Source organism: Mobula birostris, chromosome 5 (assembly GCF_030028105.1).
Source record: "Mobula birostris isolate sMobBir1 chromosome 5, sMobBir1.hap1, whole genome shotgun sequence".
In the NCBI taxonomy this organism is placed as follows: Eukaryota; Metazoa; Chordata; class Chondrichthyes; order Myliobatiformes; family Myliobatidae; genus Mobula; species Mobula birostris.
Genome location: NC_092374.1, coordinates 30,534,633 through 30,547,523, shown reverse-complemented (window position 1 = coordinate 30,547,523; position 12,891 = coordinate 30,534,633). Strand labels below are relative to the sequence as shown.

Sequence of the window (12,891 nt, the reverse complement as noted above, 5' to 3'; positions counted from 1 at the left end):
CACTCACATAATGCAGATTACCCCCACTGACAGTACGCCAATGAAATAAATACTACGGCACAACATGAATATCCGAACAGCTGAACTTTACTCACTCGGTTTGAAGGCGGCCGGGACGTGGTGAACTCGTACTATCGCGAGTAGGCAGGGAGGTGCAGCCAGACAAACAGCACAGCGCGGCATCAGCGTCAGCGTCGGCCTCGGGCAGAGAGAGCCACCTGCCGAGCAAAAGGATTCCGCGCAGGCTTTTGTTCCCCTTCGCTCACCGTGCAGGCTGAGATGTTTTCTGCCCTCGGGGTGAAACATTAAAGCCGCGTAATCAGGCCACATAAGACCGCAGATGCTGGAATCTGGAGCAACAAACAGAACAAGAGGCTGGAGGAACCCAGCGGGGCGGACAGCATCGTCAGAGGGAAACTGACTGCCGACGCGGCCCACACCATCGACTGTCCATTTATTTCCACCCCACGATAGCTAGATGACCTGCTGACCTCCTCCAGCATCTGTTTGTCTCTGATGGTTCATTAGTGAAGACCCTGCTTAGCGCAGCAGGGGGAGACACGAATATCGATCACTAAGCGTGGTGGGAGGCTCGAAATGGTGCTTCGAGGTAGGATTCACTGGACTGTCTGTGGATGCAAGATAGACAGCCGAAGTGTCATCCCATCTCAACCGCATTATTCATTCTGCACCTTCAATTGCAACTTCGGCAAGGGTCTCCCGTGCTCTTATTAAGTATTAGTATTTACTCATTTGCTTTATAAACCCCATTCCTCCGCCCATTGCTACAATCCCACTTGGTTTTAAACCCTCTTCAAAAGCCAGGCTGCATATATCCAGACATTGCTCAAGATTTGACCTCTTAATTTAAAAAATGCCAACTCACGTCACTATTCTTCACGCTAATCATGATGTTAGCATGCTAGGCTACTAACAATAAGGACGCTCCGTCCATCCATGCTGGCTCACAGCGGGACAATCCTGACAATCATGTTTTCCTCTTATTTCTCTGTTGTCTTGAATGTGTTTTCCTTTACATGCCAGTCAGCTATCCTTTTGTCACCTACCTTTGCTCAATAATGTACACATGCCAATTAGCTACTAGTGTGCTTCTCGAATGTGGTAGGAAAGTGGAGCCTCCACTGCAGAACAATGTCAATCAAGACAGCACCAGAGGTCAGGTCAAGATTTACTTCGGAAGCCTTGAGAGAGTGACACTCACTGCTGGGTCGCCATGCCACCCACAGTGTGCTAAACTTCAATGATGACCTCTGACTTCCCCCTTCCTAATTGAAAACAAATCTCCGCTCAGCAAAAATGCACCCTTAAGTGCTGAACAGCCTCATCTAAACAAATGCAAAACTCCAAATGCTCTGACACAAAACTTCACATACACTTTCCTTATTTTAGTTTCCATCACTTTCCCAGTTTTCAACTTTTTTTCGACTTCTCAAAGTCTACAAGAAGAGTCAGAACCGTCTCTATTTCCTGAGGAGACTGAAGTCTTATAACATCTCCCGGACGATGCTGAGGATGTTCTATGAGTCTGTGGTGGCCAGTGCTATCATGTTTGCTGTTGTGTGCTGGGGCAGCAGGCTGAGCGTAGCAGACACCAGCAGAATCAACAAACTCATTCGTAAGGCCAGTGATGTTGTGGGGATGGAACTGGACTCTCTCACTGTGGTGTCTGAAAAGAGGATGCTGTCCAAGTTGCATGCCATCTTGGTCAATGTCTCCCATCCACTACATAATGTACTGAGTGGGCACAGGAGTACATTCAGCCAGAGACTCATTCCACTGAGATGCAGCACAGAGCGTCATAGGAAGTCATTCCTGCCTGTGGCCATCAAACTTTACAACTCCTCCCTTGGAGGGTCAGCCACCCTGAGCCAATAGGCTGGTCCTGGACTTATTTCATAATTTACTGGCATAATTTACATATTACTATTTATGGTTCTATTACTATTTATTATTTATGGTGCAACTGTAACGAAAACCAATTCCCCCGGGATCAATAAAGTATGACTATGACTATGACTATCTCACTTTCTCACCTTGTTTTTGCACAGGCAAAGACCTCCCCACCACTGAGCACATCTAAAAGAAAGCAGCACCTGTCATCAAGGACCCCCACCATCCAGGCCATGTTCTCTTTTTGAGCTGTCATTGGGAAGGAGGTACAGGAGCCTTAGGTCCCACACCATCAGGAACAGCTATTGACCTTCAACCATCAGGGTCCTGAACCAGCATGGATAGCTTCACTCACCCCAACAATGAACTGATTCCGCAACCTGTGGACTCACTTTCAAGGCCTCTAGTTCTCAGCATTATTTATTATGTTTTTGTGCAATTTGTTTTCCTTTGCACATTGACTGTTAGTCTTTACTTATGTATTGTTTTAAGTTAATTCTATTGTATTCCTTTATTTTCTTCGAAATGCCTGCAAGAAAATGAATCTCAGTGTAGTGCTTGGTGATATGTACATACTTCAATAATAAATTTACTTTGTCTTTGATTTTGAGCTGTATCAAAATCCCACCCTGCTCAGTTGAAAGAGACTTACTTTAGGGTGGATGATCAATAGCTTCAACAAAAAAGTAAATTTTAAAGAATTTCAAAAGGGAAGAAAGAGATACAAAGGTTTGAAGAAGTATTCAGCCCCCACAACTATTTTCACATTTTACTGTCTTATTTTCTAAATTAAAAATATATTGTAGTAGAATTTTCTGAATTAATTTACAAAACTGTGTGCATCATATCATGTTAAACCAAAACAATTTACTGAAAAAGTAAAAGCAAAATTTTGAGGCTGAATAAGTATTCATCCCTTTTGTAATTACTATGCTGACTTTCCTTAGGTGCAGTACTATATATTATCTTACCAACTCACCTAATTTGCAGATGTAGAAAATTGGAGAATCACCTGAATAAATACCCCCTCTCTCTGTAAGGTCCAACAGTAAGGTAGATTTTCAACAGACCCAAACAAGATGTAGACAAAAGAGCATTCAAGGCAAGTCAGGGAAATGATAACAGAGAAGCACAAATCTGGGGACGGGTACAAGACCATCTCAAAGGCACTGAACATACTTTGGCACTCAGTGCAGTCCATCGTGAAAAAGTGGAAAAATATGAAACCACAGCCACACTGCCTAGGTTAGGCTGCCCCTTTAAACCTAGTCACTGGAGAAGAATAGCACTGGTAAAGGAGGCTACTGTGACACCTACAGGCACTCAGAATGAGCTGCAGAAGTCAGTGACTGCAACTGGAGATGAAGTTCGTGGCTCCAATCTCCAAGGCCTTGCACAAAAAGTGTATTTATAGAAGAGTGGCAAGGAAGAAGCCCTGGCCAAAAAAGTACATATCCTTGCCCATAGACTTAAAAGATACTGTAAAGATGTGGAAGAAGGTCTTGTGATTGGATGACACTAAAGTGTAACCTTTTGGCCTCAACACCAAGTGGTATATGTGGCATAAATCTAATTCTGCACATCAGCCAGGTAACACCATCCCTATTGTAAAGTATGGTGGAGGTAGCATCATGCTATGGAGATGTTTTACAGCAGCAGGGACTGGAAATCTGTCAGGATTAATACAAAGGTGAATGCTGCTAAATACGGAGAGATCCTGTATAAAACCTGCTAACCCCTTCTAAGAAGCTTAAACTGGGGAGGAAGTTCGTCTTTCAGCAGATCAACCATGGAGTGGCTTCAAATGAAGAAAATTGATGCCCTTAAGTGGCCCAGTCAGAGTCCTGACCTTAACCTGATCGAACATCTCTGGAAAGACCTCAAGATTGCTGTCCACCTCCACTCCCCAACTAACCTGGCACAGTTTGAGCAATTTTGCAAGGAGGGATGGGCAAATCTAGTTCCATCACTTTGTGCAAAGCTGATAGAGACTTATCCAAAGTGACTACTGGTTGTAACAGCTGTGAGAGATTTTTCAACTAAGTGTTGGGCAAAGGAGGATGAATACTTTTGAACTGCTGACATTCCAGGTTTTGAATTTTTAGTTTTTCATGCTTTACAATTTTCCCTAGTTTTTGCGCTCTGCTGTGAAAAAAACGGAGCATGTGATAAACAAATAAAAATTCCCAATTAAATTGATCAAAACCCCTGGTTGTAATACTTATTTATGTGAACAAAGGGTTGGGAGCTGAATACTTTTACAAGATACTGTAGAGATGTAGAAAAATAAGTTACGTTGGGAATTTCAGAGCTTAAGGTTCTGAAGAGACAGCTACCAGTGCAGTGGTAATGGAGGTCTGAACATATAAGAGGTCAGGAAGGGGGAAGGTCATGTTCTTGGATGGTTTCATGTCTAGCGGGAATTAGTAGCTGTCATTGCTGTTAATAAATAAAATAACTGGACCCAGAACACACGCATTCTTACGGCTCAAACCTTCTTTTCATTTTACTTGCATACAAGGTGAACGGCTTGGGCCCCTGTCGCTCACACTGTTCTGAAGTCTGAACAGGGAACCGCTATTTTTATATAGGACTGACTTATCAGTTAGGGATATTGATTATTGTATATGTTTGAATTCTTTACTCACAGGATCAAATGCCATCCATAATAGAGGTGTTAAAGTCAATCAAAACTTTGAACATACAGCTGATGATATTTTTGAAATTAGTAAGGACAATAGAGCCTTACTTGTTGGGTATGTTTCACATCCCCCTGTTATCTTGTCTGCTCCAGCACCCCCTATTGTGTAAAGGGAATGTGATGAGAGACCTGGGTGAGGATAGTTAGGACCCAAGTGCTGGAGTATCTGAGACTAGAATCAAGACTGAAACAAAGGCAGGGTTCTTATCTAGACACTAGACAAGAACCAAGGTTGAACTGACAACTGAGCGCTGAACCTCAGTTCAGGTGCTCCTTAAATATTAAAACCCTGGTGGCAAAATATGGCTGTCCATTAGCGGGGCAGGAATGAATTTTCAAAGGGGCCGCACCAGCTACCCATATTCTGGGGCGTTAGAGCATCTAAGCTCCAGAGGTTGGTGTGGTCAGGTGTGTGTTGTAACAGGGAAGCTATGTTTTAGGAAGACCTTTCTGGAGAGGTCTCATTATAGAGGTCTCACTCATTTGGCTTGAGTTCAAACTGTCTTGTCTGTCATGAGCAGAGGTGCCCCTGGCAGTCTCACTTCAAAGGTCTCGCTTGACTACAATGTCCCTTAACAGGACTTCCACACTCCCTTCTCTTTGTCCTGTAGAGGACAACATAAATCTTACTGAATTTCATTGGCGCAGAGTCTCTGAAACTCTGCGACTGTTTCATCAGGGGCGATTGGCTGCTGTGTCCTGAGGGAGGCGGCTGCTCTATGAGCTAAAATTCCACGGCGTAACCTCTGGCTTGACACTAAAAGGAATACGACAACTAACAATACAGTTCCCATTGCCCTCTGTACAATGGAGCTGCCCCAGCCCCCGAGTAAAGAGCGAAGCCAGTTAAAAGGTTCCCCGAGGTGAGAATGGAATCTTGTACATCTCTTTCTCAATCACCCTAGCTTTATCTGCTTCTACTCAGACATGCATTGCTAAATTGGTGATATTCTCAGACACATCAGAGATATACTCCTGGCCAATGATAGCACACTCTTTTTAGCTAACAAAAAGTCCAATGCTAATTGATTTTAAAGGGCCACAGTGTGGAATGCTTGTATTTTGACAGCAATGACATAGATGGCCTGACTCAGATTATGTAGCACTAACACTATATCATTAGCCAAATTCTCCAGTACTGAGGCCATATTAATACTCTCATGAGCTATTCTGCCAGATGCCCAGAACAGGGTTGCTTTTATCCAGAAATGCTCGGTTTCTGTTAAGCTCTTTCGATGCACAGTGGGATGTAGAGAGAGTGTGGGCATGTGATACATATATGGCAGTACAAAGGCTAGATAACAATAATACATCCACAGCTTTGGTTCAGGCCAAAGATGCCATTTTTTTTGAGTACTCCTGGAAGCCAGTGATAAGCCTGGTGGCCACACACCCACCCAGTAAGTACCATTAACAGGATTTGGAGGGTCACCAGCAATGTTCCCTCTAATTTTTAGTAGTGCGCACAAAAATATTATGTTGTGCAAATTTTTTTCCTGTGACAAAAGTATGTGCGTACTGAATGCACACATGGAACAGTTTATGTAGGTTTACAAAATATTTGACATAAAACTGCACAGAATAACAACAAAATAATATACATATTTAAGTCACTGTTATTTTTTCTCTCTCCTGTCTTTGGCATTTACCCATTCTTTGTAAGCTCTATCTAGAGTAATAGAACTTCCATCCAATTGATAGCTTTTGATTCCCATTAACATATTGAAATGACATTCACCTAAAACGGTGGTCCCCAAACTCCGGGCCGCGGACCAATACATTGCCATGAAGAACCCGACGTTTACGTGCTGGGTGGCGTCTAATTAATCAGCTTGTTTATTTCGGCTTTTTTCTTAAAGATGTGCTGGGTGCGCTCCGGCTACTGCTGCACCACCGCATTCTTCACAGCAATGTATCAGTCCGTGGCCCGGAGCTTGGGGACCACTGACCTAAACGGTTTCTCAGCTTGTTTTTGAGTTGACTCATTAGGCTAAAACCTCGCTCACAGTCCGCACTAGACGCAAGAAAGGTTCCCCCAATGTCCATCAACTGTGCAAGGTCGCAAGATTGTTCATTTTGAAGTACAAATGCCACCATTTGAGCAAGATTTGAAATCGGTTTGGATTTAATTTTTTCTTGCACGGAAAATTTGAAATCATTGAACTGTCTTAACTATTACAATATTTTCAGCTAGAAAATCATGACATTTCAGACATAAGGCATTAACTTGTTCATCGCCAAATGTGAAGTCACAATGTGTAATTGCGGTGAAAGCAAAGCTGACCATTCTTGTACCTCAACCTTGATCTACTCTGGGTTTGATCGTTTTTGCTCTCGCTCATCTGCGCTCAACCGTAACATGTGTAGCATTCCTGTAACGGGTAATGACGGGTTCTGTTGCCTGAGGTTTTGTACACCGTCCAAATACGATATACTTGCCAAATGACGCTTCAAAAATTCAAGTTTCCAAATATCATCCCAATCCTTTCCGCTAGCAAATTCTCCAGCAACTTTCGCATCACAACAATACAAACAGGTAACTCCAGTTTCCGAATCATACATAAATATTTCTTGTAGCTGAACGTTCATGACCTCATGAGCTTTCAGTGTAACAGTTTCTACTATTTTGTTAAGCCATTCAACTTTAAACAAATTTGCAGTTCTTTTGTGCTTCACGCCCTTCGCTTCTTTTGAATTCGACATAGTGAATCAACATTTTTTCCAATAAAAACTTAGTAAGCTATCTACAGGATTTGAAACAGATCTTTGTAAACTTTACGATATAAACACGTGATGCAGCTGTACAAAGTGGAATAGGAAAGATGAGGTGACGTAAATTAGTGACGTGCATTGTGGTATTTGTAAAACCGACTAACTAGTTAACAGAAACAGTTAGCTAAAAGATTATTTTCAATAAGTATAATTATTAATTACTACATTATTTTAGGTAACTAACCTTTTGTGTGCACAGTAATTTCCTTTGTGCGCTGGTTGAAACACATATGTGTGCACGCACATGCGCACAGCATAGAGGGAACTCTGGTCACCAGTAGTATAGGCGTTGCACACACTGCTACCAAAGTCGATTCCCATTCCTTGCTGGTTACACCAACATACATCAACCCTATCCCCACAAAGAAGCTTCAGAGAGGGGAGTAATGCATTCCATTCTAAGTAGGTTGATACCTACCCTCAAAACAGTAGCATTGGCAGGAGTCATTCCTATGGGCAATGCCGTTCCCTGCTCCTTTTACAGTTTTACTTTTGTTATCAAAAGTAAAACATAGAATCAAACTCACTTCTCTTGAGGGGTACAGGCCTTATTGCCAATCTACCCTCCGAATGTATAGGCCCTGTAGACCACAACCACAGCTGGGCGAGTAAGTAGATGACTCATATTCATAACTAAGGCAAAGCAAAGTGTCAGGAGTATTAGTGTTGTGAGATACTTTAGGGAGGAAATGGATGTCCAACCTACCCAAAATAAGGGTTTCAGCCTGAAACGTCAACTGTACTCTTTTCCATAGGTGCTGCCTGGCCTGCTGGCCAGCGCTTTGTGTGTGTTGCTTGGACTTCCAGCATCTGTAGATTTTCTCGTTTGTATAATGCTCATCGATTTCTTAAGGTGGCAAAAAGCAAAGATCAAGATTTCAGTCCAGCAGTCCTTGCCATCAAGGTTCTTCTGACCATTTCTTTCCTGGTCAGGTAGCACCACTGGCTTAATGTGTGAGGCATCAGCTTTTGTTGACCTTTAAGGCAGTGTGTGTGTGTGTGTGTATGGTCAGCAACACTTAGAACGGACTTTCTCAGTGTGGCTCCAGGCAGTTCTTTCGTTGGTAGGCTATAACCAGTATCCATTCTCCTGGTTGTTCCGTATGACACTCTGCAGTTGTCACTACCTTTTGGGCGGCTGATACCTGGTGATGGAAACCTTTAAGAGTTTGCATTAATGGCACAGATATTGTACCATATTCACTCACAGTCTGGATGTCCATCTGTTTTACTGAAGCGGAATGACGGGCAAGCACATGGGATGTCCTAATACTTCTTCTTGCCGAGGTAGACCCGTTGCACCGTTCGGAGCACAGTGCATTGTCATGAGGTCAGTGGAACCACTCTGGTGACCTTAGACCAGTTTCCTCACACCAGGTAGCTAGCTTGCTTTTCAGGAGCCTTCCAGTTTTTCAACCACCTCAGTAGATTGAGGGTGGTAAGGACAGGTGAAATGGTGCTGACACTATAAGGATTTCATTAGTTCCTGTATCACCTTGTCTGTGAAGTGTGGGTCTTTTATCACTCAAGATCTTTTCGATAATTCCAAACCTATGAATAAATTGTTGTAATCGGAGTTTAGCGACAGTATAACATCAATTCTACGAGTTGGATACGCTTCTACCCGCTGAGAAAATAAACATACAAGCGCATAACTACTGTATAGCGCATACATTTGGGTAAATGCAGAAAATCCTTTTGGAGATACACAAATAGTTCCCAGGTGTAAGGTCCAACAGCGGCTGGTACTGGCCATGTTTTCCCCAGGATTATGTCTCTGGCAAAACATACAGTTCACTGCTGCTTTTCTCTCTAAGACCGGAAATACTGGCGCGTACAACTCATATCCATCACTCCCTCTTTTTCCACGTGTCAAGTCATGTAACGTTATGGGCAAGCCCGGGGAGGAGCGTTGAGGTTGCCATATGATACCAGGGTGATGCCAGAGGCCCTTAGAGCTTTGTACACACTGTGCTTTAGTCCATAAAATCGTTTCGGTTCCAGGTGCTTCACACCGAAATTGAGTATGTTCATCAACAGAATTTGAAAAGGAATTGGCAGATTGAACACATTCGGGTACCACATGCCCATAAAAACTCGCTGCTGTTGCACTGGCAACGTAATCAGCCCATTTGTTATCTTTAGATATTTCATCGCTTCCATTAGTGTGAGCCATGCACTTAACTGCAACAGCAGAAGGTAAGAGAATAGCGGAAAGAAGATTAGCAATCAACCTGCAATATTTTATCGGAGTTCCCGAAGAGTTGACAAATTCGTGGAGCTTCCAATTGTCCACAGTCTTGAGCCACTCGAAGGCATAATGAAAGTCTGTGTAAATATTCACAGTAGTGCCGGCTGCAAGTTCTTCTTAAAAGCAGATAGCTCAGCTGCTTGTGTGGAACCGGAGCAGAGGCCTGGTGGAAGAATTTGTCCTGGAGCCTGTTGGTCCTGGCTTTAATGCTGTGGTACCGTTCCCGGATGGTGGTAGATGGAACAGTTTGTGGTTGGGGTGACTCAGGTCCCCAATGGTCTTTTGGGCCAGTTTTACGCTCCTGTCTCTGTGTACGTCCTGAATAGTGGGAAGTTCATATCTACAGATGCACTGGGCTGTCCACACCACTCTCCGCAGAGTCCTGCGATTAAGGGAGGTACAGTTCCCATTCCAGGCAGTGATGCAGCCAGTCAGGATGGTTTCAATTGTGCCCCTGTAAAAGTTCTTAGGATGTGGGGATTCATACCAAACTTCCTCAACTGTCTGAGGTGAAAGAGGCACAGCTGTGCTTTTTTTTTGCACCACACAGCTGGTATGTACAGACCACATGAGATCCTCGGTGATGTTTATGCCGAGGAACTTAAAACTGTTTACCCCCTCAACCCCAGATCCATTGATGTCAATAGGGGTTAGCCTGTCTCCATTCTTCTTGTAGTCCACAACCAGCTCCTTTGTTTTTGCGACACTGGGAGAGAGATTGTTTTCTTGACACCAGTGTCAGGGTGATGACCTCTTCTCTGTAGGCTGCCTCGTTATTACTTGAGATAGTATCGTCAGCAAGTTTAATTAGCAGATTGGAGCTGTGGGTGGCGACACAGCCATGTCGTTGAGTAAATACTGCTTGAGAGAGAGAGAAAAAAAACACTGGTTGTGTGTACAAACAGATGGAAAGGCTTACCATAACCTAGGAGACCGAGGACTGGTGAGAAGAGAGCTGTCTTCAGAGCTATAAAGGACCTATCAGTTTCAGCTGATGTGAAGTGAGGTTCTGAAGTTCGGCAGGGATAAGAAACCACTGTTGGCAATACCCGGTCACGTCCAAGAAGTGGACAAGATCCTTCTGGAGGACTGGTTAAGGCAAACTGACAATGGACTCACTCTTTTGTCAGAAAGTAGGCGACAAGCCCCACTCAAAACATGCCCCAAATAATGCACTTTGACAAAGCTTTTCTGGGAGAGACTTAGGACTTGGTGTTCGAACTCATCGGAATAGGAACGCAAACACGAGGAAATCTGCAGATGCTGGAATTTCAAGCAACACTCATAAAATAACGTACACCATCCGTTTTATATATATATATACACACACACCACGTTTCCCCCGCCATCCGAAGGTAGAGCGTTCCTATGAAACAGTTCGTAAGCCAGAATGTTGTAAAGCGAAGAAGCAATTACCATTAATTTATATGGGAAAATTTGTGAGTGTTCGCAGACCCAAAAATAACCTACCAAATCATGCCAAATAACACATAAAACCTAAAATAACAGTAACATAAAGTAAAAGCAGGAATGATATGATGAATACACAGCCTATATAAAGTAGAAATCATGTATGTACAGTGTAGTATCACTTACGGGAATCAGGAAGACATCGAGCACACTGATGATGGTGTGTTAGGCTGAGTTTTCGGAGGTTGGGGTGGTGCAGTGGCCCCCACACTCTGGGCAGCAACCCGATACCAATCCGCGAAGAATGCAGGGGTACAGCGGTAGCTGGGATGCATCCAGCACATCTTCAAGAAAAAAGCCAAAATAAACAAGCTAATTGATTAGGTGCCGCCTGGCACGTAATTAATTAGCTTGTTTATTTTGGCTTTTTTTCTTAAAGATGTGTTAGGTGCGTCCCGGCTATCACTGCATTTTCTGCGAATCGGTATCGGTCCCGGGGGTTGGGGTGGTGGGACACTCAGGTGTCATCTCATTGTCCTCTCTTTCCATTAGGACAGGCAGCTCATCTTCTCCTATGACTGCCTGCCTTGATGTCGAAGGTCGAGGTTCGTCGTCTGCTGTGGCTGATGTGGAAGGCTTGCTTGACTGCTGAGCCTCACGCATTTTTAGATCATACAATTCTTTGTAAGCACTCAAACCATTCTGCAAATATCTCCTAAACCGATGTACCCTTTCAAAATTAAAGTCGTACTTTATCATTGCAGCGAAAATCTCATGCAGTTGCTTCACGTTCAGATCCTGGATGACTTCACTTTCGCTACTGAATTCGGCTTCGATTGTTATTCTTTCCTCTTCCAATTGCGTCAGCTTTTCATCTATCAGTTCTTGGTCATGGGATGCCAAAACCTCTTCAACATCATCTTCGTCAGCTTCCACAAGCCAAACTCACTTTGTCCTTACTTCATTCACCACAATCGAAACGCTTAATTATGTCTAGTTTTACGCTAAGTGTAACATCCTTACGAGCTCTTTTAGGCTTTTCCGATACAGTAGAACTCATCTTGAAAACAGCTGCTTACAGGCACGTGTTTAAGCAATGCCGGCGAGAATCCAGGGGAGAGCGGCTGCTTTTTTCTGCGCGCTGCCTTTTATCGTAACAGTGAAAACACCTTCTGTTAGCGAATACAAGTAACTAATGTAGGTCTTTCATAACAGTGAGGTTTCGTAAAGCGAACGTTCGAAAAGTGGGGGACACTATACTTTTTTCTCTTTCTCTCCTATTTCTCCGTCTGTCCCTCTCACTATACCCCTTGCCCATCCTCTGGGTTCCCCCCTCCCCCTTTTCTTTCTCCCTGGGCCTCCTGTCCCATGATCCTCTCATATCCCTTTTGCCAATCACCTGTCCAGCTCTTGGCTCCATCCCTCCCCCTCCTGTCTTCTCCTATCATTTTGGATCTCCCCCTCCCCCTCCCACTTTCAAATCTCTTACTAGCTCTTCCCTCAGTTAGTCCTGACGAGGGGTCTCGGCCCGAAACATCAACTGTACCTCTTCCTAGAGATGCTGCCTGGCCTGCTGCGTTCACCAGCAACTTTTATGTGTGTTCATCAGAATAGGAAATATGGTTATTGTACCTAAAAAAAAATTGTCTGGGGAAATACTGAAAGAGTTCCCTCCGACTGGGTGTAATGGTTTACGCAGGAGATGGATCCCAAATCCCATGAGCGATCTGATGGTGCAACCTGAAGGGTAATGTGCGGACTAACATTGGGCGGCTTTAAAACAAAACTGTTCAGCATTGGGTGGCAGCTTAACAACAGCAGCAATGCCGTCGGGACCCACAAAGAA

General features: G+C 43.8%; 1 protein-coding gene across 10 annotated transcripts in view; it reads right to left on the bottom strand.

The window, feature by feature from the left end:
• The window catches only part of LOC140197595 (neurolysin, mitochondrial-like), a 56,251-nt gene extending 55,494 nt beyond the window's left edge, over positions 1-757 (bottom strand). For 4 of the 10 annotated variants that reach the window (XM_072257779.1, XM_072257781.1, XM_072257778.1 and 1 more), the window contains exon 1: positions 96-750. The gene's annotated coding sequence lies outside the window, so the exon portion shown is untranslated. Of the gene's footprint in view, positions 1-95 lie in introns of all 10 variants that reach the window. The other 6 variants (XM_072257775.1, XM_072257774.1, XR_011885970.1 and 3 more) reach the window with 5 other exon arrangements.
• Between the last annotated feature and the right edge of the window lie 12,134 nt (positions 758-12,891).